This window comes from Ambystoma mexicanum, chromosome 11, assembly GCF_040938575.1.
Source record: "Ambystoma mexicanum isolate Mex_15411 chromosome 11, UKY_AmexF1_1, whole genome shotgun sequence".
Taxonomy (NCBI): Eukaryota; Metazoa; Chordata; class Amphibia; order Caudata; family Ambystomatidae; genus Ambystoma; species Ambystoma mexicanum.
Window position 1 is genome coordinate 1,215,816,443 of NC_090934.1, and position 23,276 is coordinate 1,215,839,718.

Here is a 23,276-nt window from a genome sequence, read left to right on the forward strand (position 1 = left end):
GTGAAGCACCAATGTCAATGGGTCTATAAAGTGAAATCCAAGTGTAGGCAACAGATTGGAGAGAGATGGTAAAACCATAGTGAGTCAAGACAACTCCTGCAGTGAATAGGTGAGGGGTGGTGGTGAAAGATGGAAATAGGGGAGCGTGGGAAGTGGGAAAGTAGAGAGCTGGAAAGCATGGGGAGGAAGGGGGGGAAGGACACAAGGGGCACAGAGACATAAGGCCGGCACAGAGAAACATCACGGGGGACCAGAGGGGGATGGCTGGCACAGAGAGACATCATGGGGGACCAGTGGGGGGTGGGGGCACAGAGAGACATCACGGGAGACCATTGGGGGTGAGGGGCACAGAAAGACATCATGGGGGACCGCAGGAGGTGTGGGGGCACAGAGACACATCACAGGGGACTAGAGAGAGGTGGGGGCATAGAGAGACATCATGGGGACCAGAGGGGGGTGGGGGCACATAGAGACATCACAGGGACTGGAAGGGGTGTGGGGGGCACAGAGAGGCAGGCAGCGTTATGGCAGCAAACAGGGAGCAGACAGGGGCCTTCCATACGGGTCTTGTAGGTGGGCCGGCATTCACCTGCTGGCTTACCTGATTGGTCCAGTTGAGTCTTGAATGGACCAATCGCAATGCACAGGCAAGAGACAAGGCAAACAGGCACTGAGGACAAAAAGGCATGCCACCATGTTGGAAGGGCCTGCTTTTGGGGGCCTAAAGTTATGGAACCAAGTACAAAATGCCACAAAACATAATGCAAACGTCGCTGTAGAATACAGGAGCAGTTGAAAGTCAAATATCATCATTTCGCAACACGATCTCGGCAGAAATGAAGAAACGTGGAGCGCCATGTGAACATCCAGTGCTGGCCATAATTAGCCCTTAGGGCTTACCTTTCATCTGGAGGCAATGGTGGAGATGTCCAAGGCCTCCAAGCCCCAGAGTGGAGCCCATCCGCAGACAAGAGAAGGGAGAAGCGTGATGTGCATGAGGTGCGAAAAGGAGAATCTTTTCCAAATTGTGTGCCGGGAGAAAACACCACTGCTACCTGCATACAGGCCACCTCCACAGCCAAACCCTAACAGAAGATATGACCCACCGAGAACACCCAACCCGTGTCCATACCCAGAGAGGGACAGCGAAAGAACCAACCCGAACAGAAACAAAATGGCATACCCCACCCATCCAGGGTTCATCAGGGCTGTCGGAAATTTGAATGTCGATCCACCTGGCAGACACTCTGAAACATCAGAATACTTCTTCCACACACAACCAAATCAGGTGGAAGAATAAGATTCAGAAAAGACTACACTGTGGGGTGCATTTAAAAGCCCAAGCAGAAGTCTCTTTTACATGAATAGCAGGCATTTAAACACTGCAACCGAAAATGGCCTGGCTTTTGCTTACCCTGTCACATGAATGGCAGGCATTTAAACATTGGAACAAAAACGGCCTGGCTTTTCCTTTTTTTCATGTAAAGTTTAAGAGCCATTTGGAAAGGGGCCTCCCTATCATTATCAATTGACAAGCAGCAGTGTTATTCACCCAAGAAGAAAGAATCAAAGAATCCTGTGACCCCCAAAACTCCAGTAATATGTGAAGAGACACTTCAGGAAAAACCTGTTCTGGCTGAGGTCAAAACTTCACAATGAAAAGCCCCACTTCCAGACACGGATGTCACATCTCCCATATAATGACGCCCTGCAATAAATCTGCAACTGAAGGTGTTGAAAGCCCATTGTTCCCCAGACTGGCTGGCCTTGAACATAGTTAAAGCAGGGACTTCAAGGAAATGTCATCCCTTGGTGAAGCATGACATAAAGGTGTGAATCCATGTTGCACCCACTTCCAAAGAACCCACACTGACTTCAAAGAGACTCATTAAAAAAACTCTGCCCACAGGCAAGCCCAGGGAGACAGATGGCTGTGGGGGATGAAGCCGCCCTCCCATTTTCTGAACAGACACTCCCAATTAATTTAAAAGGCTATTTTCGTTTTAGGCATTTTGCGCAGCAATCACACTGAGGATGGATTTCATTTTTATGCCATTTTTCATGCAATTTCCAGGTGGTTTTAAGGGCATAAAATGTATCTACCTGTGACTCTTTGAACTGTAATGTCCAGTTAGACTAGGTTTCTGGCTGATCTAAATGTGCGACAATTGTGAGAGTTGGTGAAAAGTTGGAAAATGTTATTAGTAATATGCTTGATAACATACATATTCATAACGGCTGTACATTTTTTGAAACCGACACAAATGTGACACATGGCCTTGCTACATCATACAGATTTGGCGGTTGGCTTACCTAATTCCACATGATCAGCTAAAACAGAATATATGTTTCATATGGCAGTTGCTTGTACAAATATTAAGTTATGATGCATAACTAATCTTTTCCAAAAAGTTGAAAGGGGAACAAAGGATGGTGATGAATGGGAAAAGACAGGGGTTGCTCCAAAATCCCTAAACCAATCCTGATTTGAGGCAGAGAGAGAGGGTAACTGTCCATTCCTGGCGGCAGGGATTATTGCAGGGTACTTCCCCTAGATTGTAAAATGTGTGATGTAATTTCTGCTATATAAGGGGAACTGTAATAGGACCCAAGATACACAAAAACTGGTGAGACAGAAAAGGAGGATGCAGAGAAGGTTTCTGAAACTTACCATCTTTGAGAGTGGAGTGACCAGACTCCCTACCCACTCTTTCCAGAGTGTCCTGAGATACATCTTACTTTCCTGAAACTTAAACAAAGGCTTGCTATCTAAATAGCAATCACCCAGCCCTAAATTGCATAAGCCCTTCATTTTTTTTGTAGCAGTGCATCCAATATTTCCCCATTGAAAACCCCAAATTGCCAGTGTAGTTCAGCCATATCCCCATCAAAGAATCTCTTGTTTTCCTGTGTATGTTAGCATATCTCCTTTGAAAAACCCCTCATTTGACTGTGTAAATCCTTAGCATTTTTGTAAGTAAATCAATTAATCCCCCGTTGAATTTCACAAGAATGAGATTGTTGGCGTTCAAAACCAACAATCTTTTCCCTAGTTTTGTTGTTAATTGTTATAGTCATTAAACTGTTGCCCAAAAGAATTAATTGCTTTGTGAGCTGAAACCCAAATTTGTCCCTGTGTCCAAATTATGCCCTGATAAGAGAATTTTCATTTGCCAGTATCATTCCTATTTGCATCTGTCCTATTAAACCCAAACCATTGTTCCCATTGTGAGTAATCCCTTTGCCCAAAGCCTAATTGTTAGTTGCCCCTGTCATGTTCACTGAAGACTGTGGTTCCTATGGGTTTTTCTGATTGTTGAAAGCATGCCTGTCATTTTCAGATCCAGTAGAATTAGTGTGATTTGCATTTTTGTTTTTCTAAAAATGGTGCTTCACCTTTAAAAACGCGTTTTCCCCCAGAGTATTCCCCTTCCCCTACCGTACCCTGATCACAGATTTTGAATTGCATTCTCTTTTTTCACTTTTAATTTTTTTTAATGTTTTGCATATTTTTAAATCGAATTTCCTAAGTGTGCTAGGTGTGCTAGCTAGTCTGTTTTGAAGCTCTATTTGTCTTCTAGTCTAAGCAGCCCGTAGTTCCCTTGTGTGCTGTCTCATAGCAGTAGTGTTAAATCATTGAGAACACATTGTTCCATTGTACTCCAAAACGAAATATCCCCCTCTTTACTGGTTCCCCATCATGTGTCAGTGGGCACCACCACAAAATCAATGTTTTCATTGTATTCTTACGCCTGCCATTGCCTTCCATTCAAAGGGATTCAATTCAATTGTTTGGGGGGTGGAGTGTAGCAGGGTGGACTGCTAAACCTTCCTGCAATCATTTGATTGAAATTTGATTGAAATTGTTTTGTATTACTTTTTCATGAAACAAAATAGGAGTGGCATCACAGTATCTCTTAACCTGGTTATTTTCTTAAGACTGTGTATTTGTGTTGTCGCCACATTAGTGGCTGCTGTAATCTATTTGTTCTGATTTGATATTAAAATAATACATTAATAAAGTATTCATTAACTTCACACCGGCCTGGTTCCTGGTCTATCGTAGCAAGGTGTGTTGGTGGAGGTTGGGTGCGAGACGTGTTGGAGGCTTACGCAAAAGGAATCTGTAGTATACTAAAATAAAAAGCATTTTATTGTGCGCCACATTCATTGTAGGGGAAGGAGATCCCTGGCTGGCGTGTGCTGTGTAATAAACAGTGTCAACACCATGGGTGACCCATATGAAAACCACACAGCGGATGCAGAACCAGCATCAACAGAGCCTTACTATGAATGTTATAGATAAAATAGAGAATATGTCCGGCTGATATACGACTCCTCAGATGATAGTGCAGCACTGAAAGTGACAGTACAGATGGGAGGACTACACATCCCATTCCTTATTGATACAGGAGCCACTGTAAACGTCATGAATGAGAGAACATACCACTCCATTGCAGGCGCCTATCCACTACAGCCATCCCAGGCTCACATCTTCCCGTGGCGAGCTACAGTCCCTCTCCAATCCATAGGTCAATTCTGCTATGACCTGGTACAAAGAGGACAACACATTTCCACCATGATCCACGTTATACACAGCCCCTTGACGGGGAGATGTCTTCTCAGCTACAAGACAGCCACCGACTTGGCACTCTTCAACATCCAATATGACCAATCCGAGATGGTGCAGGGCCTCCCAACAAAAGCCCAAGCCCTACAGACACAAGAGTTGGACATTGACGAGTTGAAAATCATGTTCCTGGAACTGTTGAAGGGAGTGGGAATGTTGAAAGATACTGTCATCAAATTCCACATTGACCCCACAGTGAGACCAGTACCACAACACCCTCTGAGAATTGGGTTTCACCTACAAGACCAAGTAACACACAAATTTTGCCTCCTCCTTGAAAATGACATCATAATGTTTATGGGCCTACACCGTGGGTGCCCCCTGTAAGTGACTTCAATTCAGCAATCCAACTAAGTCAATGCCTAGTCTGGGATGCCCAATGGAAGCCCTTATTTATATATTTCCATGTCAATTTCTTAAATCTGGATGATAAACCCTTATATAACACCTCTCTCTTTGAATCCCCCTGACCTCACTGAGCCAAGAAGTAGGTTTGTTTTGCAAATTAAAAGGTTTATTGGAAAAATTAAACTATATATATATATACATATATATATATATATATATATATATATCACTTTTATGAATATATTAATATTTGATAGCACACTTATGAGTATGAACAGTGATCAACAATGGATAATATTACAGTAGTACAATTCGTTAATTACTTAGGAGTTGGTATAGAAAGGATAAGGTAGCAGAGAATACTTTGTATGGTTTCAAGGAAAAGCAATGATGGAAAGAATGCAGCACAGAAATAAACTGGATATGGTTTCAACAAGAGATAATCTGATCACTTTTTCCTTTGTGACAACTCACTCCCCCCTATGCAATGTGAAGAGATAGAAATGAGGGCACACAGGTTTTCAGGAATACAATCAGAAGCAGTTCAGTTCCTGTTCCCCCCAGCAAGCTTAGAGAAACAGGGATGATTTTAAAACACAGGCCAAATACTTTTAAATGAGATTGCAATGAAGTGAAAAATATGCTAAAAATGATTTTAATTCCCAATAGGAGATTCAGGGTAGGTGATAGCTACTTTGAATTAGTTCAGGTCAACACTAGCAATGATTCAGGAGTGATTATCAGGTTGAAAACGAATTTCAGCAGTGGAATGCAAGAAGCAGCTATTTTTACAAGTGGTGAAATTGAGCCAAATTACAATTCGCTGCACCTTTTCTGAGTGCGTCGATCGCGATTACGGAAAAACTACAAGGAGTTGGAATGTTCTTAGCTTTAAAATGACAGTTTAATCTCGCTTCTAGGACATACGGTTCACAAGATACGGACCTTTTTGTGGAGGTAGATTTTCAGAAATGAAGTCAAGATTTCAGAATGACAGATGACACTGTTATAGCTTTGAAATCACAGGATAGACACACGATTTCTAATCAGTTCTAATTAGGTTGAAATGGATGGGATAGGATCACTTTAGACTATGAGATTGGTTCTGTACAGTTCTGGCTGGATACTCACTCCTAATTTTGGAAGGAATGCGACCTCGTCACGTATCTGGTCAGGTTTGGGCTGCGGTTCTCTCTCCGGGCAGTCTCTGGCACTGGTTCTGCTCACAGCGGTCTGGTCTGGTTCTGCTATCGGCACTGCACAGCGGTCTGGTCTGGGTCTGCTATCGGCATGGCACAGTGGTCTGGGTTCTAGCCAGAATCAAAACAGCTTGCCCGGCTGTTAAATAGTTTAGTTAGGTTGCTGGATTCTGAGGCCTGCTGAGAAGGATTCAGCTTTTGGTTCAGGCCTCTCTGCTTCAAGTTCTGGAGTCTATCTGGAATCTAAGTTCTGGATATGGTCAGGCAGCGTGCTGTGCAGAAATTGATTGAAGAGTGGAAAATGAATGTCCCTATCTGGGTCTCAGGGGCTCTTTTTATGTCTTTTGAAAGTGGGTGGGAAGGCTGACTTTCTATGCCCAACCCTCTAAGGATCCTGATAGGTTAAAGGATTTACTGTGACCTGACTGGAGAAGGGAAATTGTGAGTCAGAATGAGTCATCAGGTATCATCTTTAGGGCTCAAGGAAAGGACACTCCCTTTTGTGTCCGTACAGCATATCATCTTTTTCATAAAACACATAATTACAATATACCCCACTTGTTAATATTACCTAAATTGCATGACAGATTGCTTAAGGTACAGTTCAGATCAAGTCACATGTTTCTACGAGCTTGGGTTCAGAAATGACAACATTTTGTGCTTTTAGTGGGTTTTGCCATATTGGTTTTTCATCAAATCTGACACTGAGGTACACACCCTATCTGGGCATATTACAGTAAGTTTTGAGGTCTCTAGCATAAACTCAGACGTTACAATATTAATAATTACAGGGCTTGGCCTCAGAACATCCCACAACGTCCAGCTTAGTCTCAAATCGTGGGTGCATTTTTCATATTAAGAATCCCCAAATTGTACATTTTTGTCAACTTGATACAATATTTTATAAGTAATTTAATAAAACATATATTTGCCTCCACTGCAGTACACCCATTGGTTTGTCCCTGCTCCTAGAAACTTGGCTTGACTCAGAGATCAGATGTCTTGCCTTCCCCCAGAGCAGTGTTGACAGTTCACACCCAAAATCAGCATACCCTATTCAGCTGAAGGAATCCTTTGTCCGTTTTTTCCTGCTAGCAGGGCATCAGTTCAGTGTGCCACTCTCCATTTGATTAACAGAACCTTGTGATTTCCTGCCTTCTTGCTGAGATGACCAGGTGTGAAGACTTCTCATGGACAAGCAAGCCTTTGAAGTCCCAGCTAACTCAGGTTCACTGTTTAGCTCCTGAAATACAAGTCTCCTGTCAGAATTTAGATCGCTAGCGCCGGTCAGTGGCGGACACCGGTCTTGCACCCATTTTTGACAGCTGCCTTAAATTAATACATTTCAAAAAGGGGATTTTACTTGATAGCACATGATCCTTGCTAACATTGTGTTGATGTGGATACTGCAGTAGAGTAATGTAGAACACCCAAGCAGAAGTTGGATTTTTTTGGTGGTTTCATGCCCATGAGTTTACCAATTTTGACAATCAAGAAAATTAATTGTTGAACGGCTCTGCATTCCTTTGTCTGCTTTTGTTCTGTGGGCAGCCAAAGGATGGGTCTGGCAATGGTCTCCTGTATTAACACTGACAGAGGCAAAAGAAGATGGCAGCCTGTCTGTCAGGTTCTCACTGCTCACTTTCTTTTGATTTCTGTCAAAAAGGGGATTTTACTTGATAGCATATGATCCTTGCTAACATTTTATTGATGTGGATACTGCAGAAGAGTAATGTAGAACACCCTACCAGAAGTTGGATTTTTTTGGTGGTTTCATGCCCATGATTTTAGCAATTTTGACAATCAAGAAAATGAATTGTTGAACAGCTCTGTATTCCTTTGTCTGCTTTTGTTCTGTGGGCAGCCAAAGGATGGGGCTGGCAATAGTCTCCTGTATTAACACTGACAGAGGCAAAAGAAGATGGCAGCCTGTCTGTCAGGTTCTCACTGCGCACTTTCTGGTGATTTCTGGCTAGCAGCATGCTTTCCGGCAGGCATTATGATGATTCCCATGTCAGTAATGCACAATGATGTTGTATGGCTTGGATGCGTGGGTTGAAACATTCCACAAGCCCCCCTCTTGTGATGGCCATTCTGTTCTTTCATCAATGGAACTCGCAAGACTGGGATGTTTGCCTCATCTTCTTCTGATTCTGCAGATGGCAAAATTCAGTATCTTCTCCTACATCAGGGTGGATCAATCGGTTCTCCTCGCCGGTCCTGATGGGAGTATTGGGCGGTACACCGGGCCCCTCGGATCTTTGCTCCCAGTCCCCGGGTCATCCTCCTTGGTCAGTCTCCATGGTTTCATCTCTCCTAGGATGACAAAGCAAAAAGCGGCAGAAACATATTCGTAGACATTTCCCCACCACTATTAATGTAGCGGGGTGAACATATACCTTTTTTAAAAATCTTTAAATCAGGAGACATTTTCATTCTTATCATGCATTTTATAGACTATATGCAGGATATTTTAGGGTTGGAAATGTATTAATCTGGAGCGGCTCCCTCTGGGATTGCAGAGGACTCCTCCAGTTGCTGCAGAGTGTGCCTGGGATGGCAACACTTTAGCTGATTAATATGGACCCACTTGTCTTCCCCTTCCGCCACACTGCCTTTGGGGATGCAGATCTTGTAGGCGACTGGTGAGATCTTGTCTACAATTTCAAAAGGTCCCTTCCAGGTAGGCAGAAATTTCCGCTGTTTGGCCTGGTTCCTTTGGAAATTGTATAGATAAACCCGGTCTCCTACATTGTATTCCTTTCTGGTGGTCTTCGGGTCATAGAGGGTCTTCATGCTATCGGCTGATCTTTCTAGATTTCGCTGAGCATAGGCAAAAGCACGTTGAAGGCCTTTCCTTAAATTCTCAACATACTCATGAGTTGTGGAGGCATTGATCATTGTTTGCTCTTGGGTCCTGTAGAGCAAATGCTGGGGAAGCACCATCCTGCGTCCAGTCATCAGCTCAAACGGTGACATTTTAGTTGCAGATGAAGGGGTAGATCTGATGGCCATTAGGACAAGAGGTAATCGGATATCCCAACTTGGCCCAGAATCTGCCACAAACTTTTTTAAGATGCTCACAATGGTTTTGTTGTAACGTTCTACTGCACCAGAACAGGCTGGCCGGTAAGCAATGTGTAGCTTCCTTTTAACGCCCAGTATCTCCCACATCTTTGTCATTACGTCGCTGGTGAAATGGCTACCTCTGTCTGACTTAATCATTTGGGGTGGTCCAAAACACAAAAAGATGTGGTTGATCATCAGGGCAACTGCTGTTTCTGCCTTGCAGTTTGGGGACGGGAGACATTCCACCCATTTAGTAAATAAGCATGTCACAGTCAACATGTACTTATTTCCCCTAGAGGAGCGAATCACGGGCCCTATGTAGTCGATTTGCAAATCTGACCATGGCAGTGTCATCCCCCTCTTTTGGAGAGGCGCACGGTGTGTGAGGTATGTTTGCTGAAATTGTGCACACACAAGACACCCCTTCAAGTATTGGTCGAGGTCCTGCCCCATATGTGGCCAGTATGCAACCTCTCTTAAGATCTCAAGTGTTGTCTGAAACCCCCTATGACCGGCTGTGGCCGCATCATGGGCGTGACTTAACATCAGGCTCCGGAATGAGGTAGGAACCACCCACTGATCATGGCCAGCTTGGGATTTCGTTACCAACAAACCATCTTGGATTTGGAACATTTTTGGACATTTCATCAACACTCTGAGGTCCTCTTTCCCAATGTAATCGGTATCCATCAGGGGAAAGATCTCAGGGTCCTCAATGTGTTGGTAGAACTTACCAATTATTGGATCCCCCTTCTGAGCCGTAATCAAATCAGCATCCGGGGTCTCCTTACTCCATTGTACAGTTGAAAGATCATTGTGAGCATTTGTCTGCGACCCAGTGATAGCAGTGACCTGGATTTCCCCCAACAGGGACTCAATCTCTATTAGATTCCCTTGGATGGCCCCTGTTTTGGCCAGCTGATCAGCTAAGTAATTTCCAGTTTTGTCTGGTCCCTCTACTTTGGAATGACCCTTGATCTTTTTCCAGTAGATGGTCATCCCATTCGAGGTGACCAGATCATCAATATTTTGGATTAACTTCCCATGTTTCAAGGGTTTGTTATTAGCACATAACATGCCTCTGGTTTTCCAATTAACCAGGTGCTCTACGAACCCGTTCCGTACATACTCCAAATCTGTGATTATGACCAGTTTGTGGAGTTGATGTTGGACAGCAGTGAAGATGGCTTGATGCACAGCCATAACTCTGCCACTTGACTTACTTCGGGACCAATCTTGTACCCAGCGGAGGGTTCTGGGGACTCATTCACCCATGCATTCCCTACGCCGGCCACAAGTTCTTTTTCCCCGTTGTTGTCAACATGGTAAGAGCTTCCATCCACATAGACAGTGGACATTCCCTCACACTTGTCGTCTTCAAATACTTTGTGTGGGGAATTAAGGTATGCCTCCATGTTGTCCTTGATTTTTAGACTTTCGTCCTCGAGACAGTTTTCTCTGGCACAATCATGCAAGTCAGCCAGACCTTGCGCGAGGGGACTCTTCTTGTTTTGGCCATATCTGACCTCCACAGGAAAGCCTTGGATTGACAGAATGCAGGAAGTTATTCGGTAATTACTCACATTTCCGGCCCGGATTCTGTCACTTTGGAGATATTGCAGAGGCTGGTCTGGAGTCTCCACTATGATGTGTTCCCCCTGGATAAACGGGCGGTAGTTCTTCAATGCCCACACGGTTGCCAGGAGTGCCTTCTCACAATTGTTGAATTTTTCCTCCACAGAGGATAAAGTTTTACTCGCTTAGGAGATTACTTTATTTAACATGTCAAGCTTTTGATATAATACTGCAGTCAAGCATGTATTAGAGAACCCTGTCTCCAAGAAAAACTCCTTGTTTCTGACAGGGTAAGCTAGGCAAGGCGCTTGTGAGAGGCTTCTTTTGAGCTGTTTTACTGCCTCAGATTGTTCTGGACCGCATTCCCACTTGACCCCCCTTCAAGAGATGAATCAGGGGTCTGGTGATCTCTGCGTAGCCCTCAATGAACTTTCTGCTGTAATTAGTCAGTCCAAGGAGGCTCCTTAGTTCCTGCAGAGTTGTGGGGTCCTTTAGTTTCTGAAGTGCTTCCACTTTCTTTTCCTGGGGACAGAGACCCTGAGGAGTAATCTCATGCCCCAAGAAATTAACACGGGTTCTACACCACTGTGCTTTCTGAAAGGAAAGTTTTGCTCCGGCGGCCCTCAACTGTGTCAGAACATAACGGATCTCCGCTATGTGTTCTTCCACAGATGAACTTTTGATGAGGACATCATCTACATAAGCCAGGTAACCCCTAGCACCCAGGTTGGGCATGGCCTTGTGTAGGAAAATGTTGAATTCATTGCCGGAGTTGAGGTATCCGAAGGGAGTCTGGGTCCATGTGTACTGTTGGCCCCCAAAGGTAAAAGCCAGTTTGTATTGGTCCTCCCAACTGACAGGCACAGTCCAGTATCCATTGGTCAGGTCTATTGCAGTGAATACCTGTGACCCCTGGATCTGGGCCAGCCCTTGGTCAATGTAGGGAAGAGGCCATCGGGAAGTATGGACCCATTTGTTGAGCTCCTTAAGGTCGGCGCAGAGTCTCCACTGGCCGTTTGGCTTCAGTATTCCCAGCACCGGATTATTGAAGGTGCTGTGAACTGGACGGATTATCCCCCGGGACTCAAGGTTCTTAATTATTTCAGTAAGGGACTCCATGGATGCGAGAGGCAAGCGATATTGCTTTACTAACACTGGAGTCATGCCAGGGTCCATGGGAATTGTTGTTGTGTGGATGTCTGTGCGACCACAGTCATATGAGTCTACTGCAAAGAGATTTGGAAATCCAAGAAAAGTTGTGTCAACTTTTGCTTCTGCTCCAGAGTCACACAGGCATCAGCTAGGTTGACCCTCTCTTCAACCATCTGCCTGAAGCCTGGAAAGACTTCTGGTTTCGCTTTCTCAGCGGCCTCCTCCAGTTGGGTGGAGAAGTCCCTGGTCAGAGTGCTGATTTGGACTGGAGGCTTCAGGTGGGAAAGGCAGCCCTCATGGACCTGGAAAATCACCTCATCCCTCCTAAGTCACAAGTCACATCTTCCTTACCATAAGGGCAGGAAGTATACACCAGGAAGTTCCCCCCATGCCGGGTAAAGATCCTGTCTGGTGTTATGTTGTCATCACTGTCACTGTCAAAACAGTCCTTGGGGATTGGTCCTAACAGTTCATTTCCTAAATCAATGGAGAAATGTCGGTCATCAACCGCCATTCCAATAATGGTGCCTGCGGCTAGAGTAATACTCTTTAATTCACTGTTATCCACCTCTATTGGAATGGTGTCATGTTCTATGTTGACTAATGGTGTTGGGTTTACCCCCAACCCTTGCTGTTGGAGAGAAGCATTTAGATGAATATAAGCATCAGCGTTTTTCAATTTTTATCCTCTTTTAACTTTCACTTCCAGGGAGAATTGTCGGGTCCTTTCTGGGATGGTGACGTCCTCTCTAATCTGAATTTCAACTGCATAAGGCAGCAGTTGAGCTGACCTAAATGCTTTTTCTGGATCATCAAAGCCCACGGGAATATCCGCTAATCAGGACCAAGCTTTGAAGTTTATTAGGTCCAAACTAATGGCAAAGCGATTGAGAATGTCACTGCCTAAGTAAAAGGCGGCAGTGATGTCTCGCACGACCCAACAATTATGGATTATGCTCTTGTTGCCAATGGAGATTTTGAGCATACACCTGCTTGGCAGGAGATGTTTGGAATTGGGTGTTTCCAGATCCATTTCCCATTTGTCTATCAGTTTGAATGTTTGAGTGGCAGGATCTTTTGGGAGTTGGCGGAACATGGCTTCGCTGATGAAGCTCTTACCGTTGTTCACAAACACTCGGGCGAGAACAGAGTCCTTCCCATCATTTAACTGAACAGGGATGAACAACTGCTCTCCAATTTGTTGGATATCAGCCAGGCTCTTAGCTGATTTCACCGCTTCATTGACTATTGGAGTGGAAATGTCTGATTGTGGATTGACAAAGAATTTCAGAGTGTTTCCTTCAGGTGTGGAATACCACCTTAAACTGGAAGGAAGGTTGATTTTCAGAAATAGAGAGGACCCCCCATCACCAGTCTGTTGTCCTACTGCTATTACTGTCACGTCTGGAATTTGGTTGTTCTGGAAGTGAAATTCTACTTGGTCAGATTTTTGTTCAACCCTGTGGCACGTGCCGTTTAAACTAACATGGTTGACACTGTTTTAATTTTATTGGTTGGCTAGTCTGGGTCCAGACCTTGTTTACGCAATCTTTTAGGGGTGACAACCTTCTCAGGAGGTCATTCCCTAGTAAAAAAGGGGTGCCCTTTGGAGTCACTACTATGACCGGGTGTTTCACCTTGTGTCGCCCAATTTTAATGTCCAAATCCACAGTCCTCTCGACAGGAATTTCCTTCCCGTCAAAGTTCTGAAGTTGTCCAGGAAGAGAGGTGAGAGGAATACGGTAATTCCCCACCCTTCCTGCATTTAGTTCATCAAAGGCCTTTCTGGACAGAATGGTAGCTTGGGATCCAGTGTCCACCAGTGCCAAAATTGTACCCTGCCCCTGTACTTGTAACGGGGCATAGTATCTTCCCTCCTTCTCCTCAAGGGGGCACAGATAATGCACATTTTTTGGACAACTGGTGGGCCAATTTTCTGGTTTTGGACATGCAAAGAGAAGAGATTTGGGCAGAATTCTGTGGAGAGTCTTGGGAATCTGAAAGAAAATGTTGGCAACTAGAAATGGGAGATATTTTGGGTTCCCCTGTTTCCGTTTCTGGGCCGCCACCCCCCCCCCCCTTTTTGGAGGCAGTCACCAGAATGGGTTTGAACCAGTGGATTCTGATGCTGTTGGTTCTGGGATGAGATGATGGGCGGCGCTAGCTCAGTCCGCACATCTACCCAGTCTGTCTGTGAATCCCTTAGGACCCATTTTTCTTTGGGAGGAGTTTCCCCATCTCTGAAAGAGAAGATCCTTTTCCCAGGATCCTCTGAGGATCCCTCTCCCTCAAATTGGAAGATCTGTACCTCCTCCTCAAGGTGAGTCTGTTTGGGTCCTTTGTTTCTCCTGCCTCCTCTCTGCTCCTTGGGTGGCAGACTTTCAGGGGTAGGAGATTTTGTTTCCGGTTCCTGGCTTTCCTGGGGCTGTTCACAAGTGGGGAAGGAAGCTTCCTCTGAGGCTTTACACACCCCTTCCCTTGTGCCTCCTCCCTGGGAACCGGAGGGTTATCAGGGTGCTGCCCCCATCATTGTTCTGGAGCACCAGGCCCAGAGTTTTGGGCATTCTGTGCCGGCATGCTCATCTGGGGGTTCTGCTGAGCCCTCAGCATACGACCCAGATACTGTGCCATATTTTGGACCTGGCGCTCTAACTGTGAAACCCTCTCAGGCTGATACAGGGTTCTGTTTTCTCCCCTGGGCTGATCCCGGGAAGGGTAGCTATCCCTTCTCTGAAGTGGGGAAAGAAGGATGGATGATTTTGGGGCTGGAAGTTGGGTGGACACCTGGGGAAAAAGTTCTGCCCAGGATTTGGGGAATTTCTGCCCTCCTGTGGGAAGTTAGGAGGGAAGTTCCTTGGGTTAGATGCTTGGCTGGATCTCCCCCCTTGGCCTGGAGGAGTCCACACATAACCCAGGATGGGTCGGTTTCCCTTGTAGCAGGGACTTACATAATCAGGGGAGTGAGGGATCCCATTTGTGGGACTACCTCCTTGACTCCCTGTCTGTGACTGGCTGAGGGCCTTCTTGGCTTGGAATTATTCTGTGCAGGCAAGTTGTTAGCCCCCCCATCTCCAAATCTAAAACAGGGGCAACCTTTACCTCTGCCACCTTGGCAGCAGCAGGGGTGCTGGCCGGTTTGGGGTTTTTCTGTGCATTACTTTTATTTTCTATGGGCTTCTGCACTTCATAGATTCGGGTGGCCTGTTCAATGACCCGGTCTAGTGACCTTTTCTCATGAAAATCTTTCACTAGCTGGGTCATGATGTATTTGGGCAAGGCATGGAAAAACGTATTTACAAATTCTTTACTGTCCGTGTGCACCCTTTTGGTAGTCTGCGCAAAAGCACTCTTCAACTCCTGCACAAATTCTTGTGGGGCCTGATCCTCCCCACATTGCAAATTGTAGGCTGCCTTGCGAGCCTCTTGGGGATTTCAGTGAACAGAAAAGTGTTTCAAGATGGCCGCCCAGTAGGTGGACCATCTTGCATGATTTTGATCCTCCAGCCCAGCAAGGAAACTGGAGTATTCTGGGGAGAATGTCCATTTGACATACTGCATGCAGCTACTGCTGTCTTTCAAATGGAATGTCTCCATCATTTGCTCCAAGAGCTCCAAGTGTTCCCACACAGAAGACTTGGCGTTCTTGTGATAAGGCGTGATGACACTCCTTATTCCCTTAATTTGTTTTAAGGGGTCCTTAAGCAAGGCCCTTTTTGCCTTATTGGCCTTCTTGGTTCATGTAACCTTGGTCCATTCATCCTCTGACTCAGTAGCACTGCTCCCAGAGGTGCCCGTCTGATCTTCCAGGTTTTCCCGGATTCTGTGAGCCTGGAAATGGCTTGGAGAATTTGGAGACCTGGTCTCCTGTGTCCTGTGATGTTCAGAGGAGTCTTCAGCTTCCTCCATGCTGCCAGGATTTGATGAGTAACCCCCTCCACTGACATAACTGGGCAGAGGTTTTTAGGATGCCATTACTGGGCCTACTCTCCTGGGGTTCCCCACTAAATTGCACTGTACTTGGGTGCCCATAGCCAGACGCCTGTCCATCCATGCATGGGAGGTACTGGCCTATGAGCCCCATACTTCTGGCCGGATAGTAATCTGCCATCCCCGTGGCCCTGGGCTCATGTGCACCAGGGGACATGGGGGTGGCAGAGTCCAGGGACTGGGAGAGATGAAGGCCTCTGGTACTAGGACTCCTGAGATTATGCTCAGGTGTTTCCCTTTCCCAGCTAACCTCATCTCTATCAGCCCCTGCTCCCTGTTGCCATGCAAGAGCCTGTGCTTTCAGTTCCTCAATCAAGGCCTTACTAGACTCTATCAGTCTCTCCTGCATGGCTACCTGTTGCTGGAGCCTATCATGGTGCTGGCAAAGAGCCTCATTCTCTCTCTGTGCTTCCTGGTTAGTCTTGGTGTACTGGGCCAGTCTTTGCTGCAGGAGGGTTACCTCCTGGGAACCGTCCCTACTGGCCTGCTCCTTTCTTGCCAGAGCATCTTCCACCCTCCTGGTGTGCTCCAACAAGTTCTGGTGCTCTTTCTGGAGTTCACCCAGTCCCTGGAGGGCCAGGTGATTTTCCTCCAACTTCCCTTTTAATTGGCAGACTTCCTGCCTAAGGTATCCCTTTCCTGAGTAAGAGCCTGTCTCTGTGCCGCCAGGTCGTCCCTCTGCCTTTGAAGGGCACCCGCTTTCTGGCGCTCCTCATCAAACTCTGCCTGGGTATCCAGGTCTTTCAAAATCAGTTTATTGCTCTCTGCCTTTTCCCTATCTAGGTGGCTTTGCAGGGTGACTACCTGTTCTGCGCATGCCCTGTTGGAGTCCAGTTGTTGCTCCAGCTTTTTCTGGCTCTGCAGTAGGGAGTCCAAACCTTATTGGTACTCCTGCTGCAAGGCCAGAAATCTGGTATCCTGGTCTGCCTTTTCCTGTTGCAGGATACCCATATCCTCTTTTATTTTAATGAGATACTGTCCACTATCATGTTTTGACTCCTGGCTCCTGTGCAGCCTCTGCTCAGAAGAGTCCAGGTCAGATAGGGCCTTCTCTAATGCCATCAGTTGCCTATTTGCCAGATCTTGGCCTTCCGCACATTTGTCTTGTATGGCTCCCATATATAAATATAAATGTGCCGCTATCCTGGCAATCTTGTCGTGCTCATCTTTGGCTTTAGGGGCCATATATAGTTCACTCAGGGCCACATGTAAGGGACCATGATCTCTTCATATATCTGACCCTGTTGCAGTGATCTGGGGTGCGATTGCCTGCAACCACACCGTCTGGTCCTGCTGAGTCCACTCACCTCTCACAAATAGCTTATGTAAGAGGTGCTCTCTCGCTATTTTGATGTCTACCAGTCTGGTCATTCTGGAAATTGATTTCCTTCCTGACTTACAGAAGTTAGTATTTTATTTTGCAAAACAGACCGTTTCCTTACAGCGTTCCTTTGAGGAGTGCTTTTACAGCATAACATAGCGTGGTGATCCAACAGGATTTATGTATCCTGTCAGTTAGCACACTGTATTAAGCTGCACAAGTGGTAGAACTAATCCAGACGTCCTGTTATGAGCCCCCACTGTGTAAGTGACTTCAATTCAGCAATCCAACTAAGTCAATGCCTAGTCTGGGATGCCCAAACGTAGCCCTTATTTATATATTTTTATGTCAAGTTCTTAAATCTGGATGATAAACCCTTACATAACACCCCTGTCTTTGAATCCCCTTGTCCTCAATGAGCCAAGAAGTAGGTTTGTTTTGCAAATTAAAAGGTTTATTGGAAAAATTAAACAACATATATATATATCACACTTTTATGAATAAATTAATATTTGATAGCACACTTATGAGTATGAACAGTGATCAACAATTGATAATATTACAATAGCACAATTCCTTAATTACTTAGGAGTTGGTATAGAAAGGATAAGGTAGCAGAGAATACTTTGTATTGTTTCAAGGAAAAGCAATGATGGAAAGAATGCAGCACAGAAATAAACAGGATATGGTTTCAACAAGAGATAATCTGATCACTTTTTCCTTTGTGACAACTCACTCCCCCTATGCAATATGAAGAGATAGAAATTAGGGCACACAGGTTTTCAGGAATACAATCAGAAGCAGTTCAGTTCCCATTCCCCCCAGCAAGCTTAGAGAAACAGGGATGATTTTAAAACACAGGCCAAATACTTTTAAATGTGATTGCAATGGAGTGAAAAATATGCTAAAAATGATTTTAATTCCCTACAGGAGATTCAGGGTAGGTGATAGCTACTTTGAATTAGTTCAGGTCAACACTAGCAATGATTCAGGAGCGATTATCAGGTTGAAAACAAATTTCAGCAGTGGAAAGCAAGAAGCAGCAAGAAGCAGCTATGTTTACAAGAGGTGAAATTGAGCCAAATTACAATTCGCTGCACTTTTTCTGAGTGCGTTGATCGCGATTATGGAAAAACTACAAGGAGTTGGGTTCTTAGCTTTAAAATGACAGTTAAATCTCGCTTCTAGGACATACGGTTCAAAAGATACAGGTGTTTTTGTGGAGGTAGATTTTCAGAAATGAAGTCAAGATTTCAGAATGACAGCTGACAATTTTACAGCTTTGAAATCACTGGATGGTCACACGATTTCTATGCAGTTGTAATTAGGTTGAAATGGATGGGATAGGATCACTTTAGACTAAGAGATTGGTTCTGTACAGTTCTGGCTGGATACTCACTCCTAATTTTGGAAGGAATGCAACCTCGTCATGGATCTGGTCAGGTTTGGGCTGCGGTTCACTCTCCGTACAGTGTGTGGCACTAGTTCTGCTCACAGCGGTCTGGTCTGGGTCTGCTATCGGCACTGCACAGCGGTCTGGTCTGGGTCTGCTATCGGCACGGCACAGCGGTCTGGATATGGTTCTGTCACAGGGTTCTAGCCAGAATCAAAACAGCTCACCCGGCTGTTTAATAGTTTAGTTAGGTTGCTGGATTCTGAGGCCTGCTGAGAAGGATTCAGCTTTTGGTTCAAGCCTCTCTGCTTCAAGAGTGGAAAATGAATGTCCCTATCTGGGTCTCAAGGGCTCTTTTATGTCTTTTGAAAGTGGGGGGGAAGGCTGACTTTCTATGCCCAACCCTCTGAGGATCCTGATAGGTTAAAGGATTTACTGTGACCTGACTGGAGAAGGGAATTGTGAGTCAGAATGAGTCATCAGGTATCATCTTTAGGGCTCAAAGAAAGGACACTCCCCTTTGTGTCTGTACAGCATATCTTCTTTTTCATAAAACACATAATTACAATATACCCCACTTGTTAATATTACCTAAATTGCATGACAGATTGCTTAAGGTACTGTTCGGTTCAAGTCACATGTTTCTACGAGCTTGGGTTCAGAAATAACAACATTTTTTGTTAGATGCAACACCACCAGTGTCCAAACATCTGGATTCATAGATAGGCACCAGTTTATAAAGGCTCACAGGCCCGAGCCCCAGCAATAACGAATGCTCCAGGGCTCCAGGGACTGCTATGCAGCCCTGATTTCCCTGTGGTAGCACTTAGTACAGTGTGCTGCGAACTAGCGTCCACTTTTAAATTGTAAATCATGGACGTCTGCCTCTATAACTTTCTAAAGGAGATTTGCTTTTTTAGTACCTGGCAAGGGGTCGCTGATGAAAGGTGACCTGTCTATATGTTGCAGCAGGGCTTCACAGGCTGCAGGTCGAATCCCCCCCACCCCCCCGTCTGTTCGCTGCTTTGAAGCATCCCGTTTGGCATGTCTTTCATTGCAGCAGACACCCGTGAAACAGAGAAGATGTTTCACGCCCCTCAACCTGCATCTACTCTCGAGCACATACCTTAAAGATATGTTTTCGCCGTTTCCTGGAGGCCCTGCATAAAGATATGCATGCCAGAGTGGAACAATAACTAAAAGACTGCTTTGGCTTACTCATGCGAGGTATGAAACAACCACAGAGTCCTGGCTTTTAGGCGTACGTCGTATTGCCTTCTGGTACTTGTAGGCATAACCCGTGCATCCGTCCATTTTGGACCCATTACATAGCAATAACACATTCTTCTTTTACCCCCCCACAGAAATGTGTAGAATGAGTCTTGCTTTGTTTTTTGGCATAAAAAGGCTGCAGAATTATTTTCCACAATAACATAAAACCACACTGTACACATTAGTGGAAATAATTCAGAAGATGCAGCGACTGCTCCGTGTCCAATGACCTGCTTCCCCCTTTCTTTCCCAAAGTCCATCATAGGCCCAACTCTCCCAACCCTGTGCGCCTGAGCTTCACCTGCCCATGCAGGTATTCCTGGGCGGGGAGAGTGCCGTTTCCTTGGGGGAAGCTGAGCCCTTGTTGTTCCCCCCAGACGCCCCTGCCGTTCAGGCTCCCAAGGGGCGCTGGTCCGAGAAGGGCGAAGACCCTTCCGGCTTTCTCCTGGCTCCTCCGGAGTCTGTCTCTTGTGTTTGGTTGCCCAAACACCGCCACACCGCCTGTCGTCCTGCGACATCGACGATCAGGCCTCCTTGCTTGTCCTGTTTGTAGGGTGGGTGGGTGGGAAAACGAAGTCCTCTGCTGTTAGGTGGGCGTCCCAATGCCAAGGCTAGATACTGCCTGCAGTGGGAAGCCCGCTTGTTATAAAGGAGGGTAGCCCCACCCCCCGCCATTGTTGCCCTTCGCAGGCTTTTCCTCCGATTTGCCGCGCTGTTTCCTTTCGCGGGCTTTCGCTTCATCTTGCCGCGCTTCCTGCGGGCACCTCCCCCTCATCCCGGGGGAGGGGGAGGATAGGAGGAGGACACCGCCCGGGTTATCGGGGTGCCTCCTCCATTTTGGGATTTCGTCGTCGACACTGGCATAACCCGTGCATCCGTCCATTTTGGACCCATTACATAGCAATAACACATTCTTCTTTTACCCCCCCACAGAAATGTGTAGAATGAGTCTTGCTTTGTTTTTTGGCATAAAAAGGCCGCAGATTTATTTTCCACAATAACATAAAACCACACTGTACACATTAGTGGAAATAATTCAGAAGATGCAGCGACTGCTCCGTGTCCAATGACCTGCTTCCCCCTTTCTTTCCCAAAGTCCATTATAGGCCCAACTCTCCCAACCCTTTGCGCCTGAGCTTCACCTGCCCATGCAGGTATTCCTGGGCGGGGAGAGTGCCGTTTCCTTGGGGGAAGCTGAGCCCTTGTTGTTCCCCCCAGACGCCCCTGCCGTTCAGGCTCCCAAGGGGCGCTGGTCCGAGAAGGGCGAAGACCCTTCCGGCTTTCTCCTGGCTCCTCCGGAGTCTGTCTCTTGTGTTTGGTTGCCCAAACACCGCCACGCCACGGGTGGGTTTCCGCCCACCGTGGCTCCCCCTTGCTGCCTTCCTCACTTTTCTAGGGTTTTTGCACAAAGGATCCCGTAAACTAGCTCCAACCCCAGTGATGACAATTGTACCCTGGTGACAAATGCACCCCTTCCTTCTGAAAAACCCGGGTACTTTAACTTAATCAAGCCGGGCCTGATCTGGCCACAGCCCCTGCAGAATTTGCCATTGACCATTCCGGCCTCGGGATTATCTCTGACCCAATGATTTCTGTTTCACCCACTTGACTGGCCAATTGCTGTAGGGAAACCATCATCCCCTGCCCCAGAGCCCCCCTTCCCAGGCTTCTCCGGTCGCTACCTCCCCCGTGTATGACCCATATGTCCGGCTTTGCCGTTTCCTTAGCAAACTGCGCCCATGCCCCTGCAGTTGTACCCCTTGGATCCCTGGCACCCCGTGCCATTCAAGTCTGCCCTGGGAATCACTTCCATTCTGCCCTGGGCATCACCTCAGACCATGCGCTCACTCAGTCACCCAACTGTGCAGGTATCTCCTGCAAAGAGCACCCTGTTTCCTCTGTCCCCTTTCCGTCCCGCTCCGCCTTACCCAGGGCGGGCCTGTTCCGGGACACCCCTGCCTGCCCTGCAGGAGTTACTTGTTTCCCCTTACTCCTTTGCACCAAGTCCGTAGCAGGCCCAACTCTCCCCATCTTTTGTGCTTGAGCCCCCCTGCCCTTGCAGGTGTCCGTAGGCGGGGAGAACGCCGTTTCATTTTTGGGCGAAGCTGGTCCCTTGTTGCTACCACCAGCCGCCCCTGCCGTTAGGCTCCCAAGAGGCGCCGGTCAGCGGCGTGCAAAAGACCGTTCCCCTCCTGCTCCGCCTTAACCTCCGCCTTACCCAGGGCGGGCCAGCTCTGGGACACCCCTGCCTGCCCTTGCAGGAGTTACTTGTTTCCCCTTACTCTTTTGCACCAAGTCCTTGGTGGGCCCAACTCTCCCACTCTTTTGTGCTTGAGCCTACCCTGCCCTTGCAAGTGTCCGTAGGCGGGGAGAGCGCTGTTTCATTTTTGGGCGAAGCTGGTCCCTTGTTGTTCCCACCAGCCGCCCCTGCCGTTAGGCTCCCCAGAGGTGCCGGCCCGAGAAGTGCAATACGAGTTAGAATGCCCCCTTCCAGTGTCCTAAACACTATGAGACCTTGACCTGTTAATTACCGAGGGTGCCAACTCGCATTGTTTGTTGATGAGCACCCCCACTTTAATTATTAGGACGTGACCTGGCCGCAAATTGAACAGCTGTGTACCCCACTGGGCCCCTCCAGTCAAGCTCACCCTTTCCAGGCCCCCGAAGTCCCGGTTTACCCCAGATTGTGGGTACCCAAACCGACCCCAGAACCTTCACCCCCCGAGGTATTGGTTTACCCTCAATACGTGTCGTATGCCACCACCCTGACACCCAGGGGTGTCCTAAAGAGTTACCCCACCTACCAGATGCCTCTTGGGTTATGTGGCCCCGTCCGAGCGAGGGGGAGGGAAGTTCGTGCTAGCTCAGCCCACCAGTCTCCCTTTGACCTGCCCCATTTAAAAGCGAGCTTCACCTGCCCATGCAGTAAAATTGCCAGCCTCAGACCAGAGTTGCCTCTAGTAACAGCGGCACTTCAGATAACCTGTGCAGCCCGTAGTAGCTGCCCTGCACAGAGCACCAATTATGATCCCTATGGAACACTCAGCCTCGGCAGCCCATGGCCCCCTTGAAATAATTAACCCTTTAATGAGCAATTCCACGGGAAAGCGCTGTGGTTTCATCTGACGCTATCTAGTAATATCTCCGCCGGTGGACTAAGCAAGGTGACCAGTGGCTGCCGCGTTCTGCCTTTCTCATGGCCGCACACAATCAGTTTGCTGTTGGCGGGATGTCCCGCCGGCCCATCTAAACGTGGCCCTAACACACCTTGAACCTGGCTGTACACATGAATTAATCCTTTACGGGCGCCTGCCAAAACCCTGCACTGCT